This window comes from Austrofundulus limnaeus, unplaced genomic scaffold (assembly GCF_001266775.1).
Source record: "Austrofundulus limnaeus strain Quisiro unplaced genomic scaffold, Austrofundulus_limnaeus-1.0 Scaffold394, whole genome shotgun sequence".
NCBI lineage: Eukaryota > Metazoa > Chordata > Actinopteri > Cyprinodontiformes > Rivulidae > Austrofundulus > Austrofundulus limnaeus.
Window position 1 is genome coordinate 2,517 of NW_013952796.1, and position 1,520 is coordinate 4,036.

Below are 1,520 nucleotides of genomic sequence, written 5' to 3' on the forward strand. Positions count from 1 at the left end.
ACACACACACACACACACACACACACACACACACACACACACACACACACACACAGATTTGTGCACGTTGCTCCACCAGGACAGGTGGCTGAATCACCTGGACGTCCAGTTTTAGGCCACTCCCTGCATCCTTCTCACTCTCTCTGCAGGTATAAACCCTTTAGACCTTCTGTGCTGCTGCTGCTGCCAGGACCACACACACACACACACACACACACACACACACACACACACACACACACACACACACACACACACACACACACACACACACACAGACAGCAGGTAGTGGCAGCGTATCATAGCCTGTGGTCGCCTGGCGCACGGAGCGTGATGATGGAGGGATGACTGGTGCACAGATGGAGGGAGGGAGATAAGAAGCGGGAGCAGAGAGGATGGGATGAATGATGCTGGGGCGATGAAAGAAAGGAAAGCAGTATTGAACGGTGATGGAGGCTGATGGAGGCAGAGATGGAAACACTTAGGGGTCGAGGTGAAGATGGAAACAGTCTGCGATGGCCAGAGGGAAAAAGGAGATGAAAATAGAAATGTAAACTATGACGACTCGGGGAAAAAGAGGAAAGCTGGGAAAGAAAAAGACAAATAAAGGAGATATTTTTWCACTTCTTTCTCTACGTTTTCTCTGATTCGTTAATTTTACTCCTACCTTGGYTCTAATCTGAAAAGATCTTTCTGTTTTAGTCAGAAGTTCATATTTCTTATATTTTCTTTGCCTCATTCATCAGTCCTCTCATTTTTTAAAATCCTGCTTTTTTATTTATTTATTGTTGCACTTTTCTATTAATCTGCAGAATGAAGGTGTTTTTCTGGTGAAGAGCTCAGCAGAAATACTGAACCGTCTATTTATGCAACGTTAACAACAAATGTACAGGGGGCGGAGCCAGAGGGGTGGACAGGGTGGCAAGGGCCACCGTTCATTCCTGATTGGCCAGCCCAGGAGCCACCCMCAAATAACTGACAAGCGGGTGGGGAGCTTGGATTTTGTATTTGCATTTAGATTTTGTTAAAAGTTGTTCTATGATACTAGTACACTTTCAGCTGTGTATCTTTAAAAATGGCTGAATTATAGCCCTTTGTAAATTTAGCATTAGCATTAGTGGTTAGCTTAATTTGGAATTAGCATCAACAATCAAGAGGTGATCGTTATTACCTAGTCCACAACACATTTAATCTCATTAAGTCTTAAAAGGACTAAATTATAGTGTTTTACATTAAAGGGATCCATGATTAGTTGTAACATTAAACTTTATTTGATAAACATTTATTTTAACTGTAAAATAAGACTAAAAATACTGTAGGCTGTTTAGTTATGTAAATTATTTAAAATATATTTTAGCACGGACGGAGCCATTTTATTTACACGCAAAGCATTCTGGGTAAATGATGACGTGGATAGGTCCTCGGTGCGAGGCTGCTAGCGAGCTATATCCACCCTGAAGGTTAATCTTGGACAATATCTGATGATTGACTCTTGATATATTGCCTTATATGTATTAGCT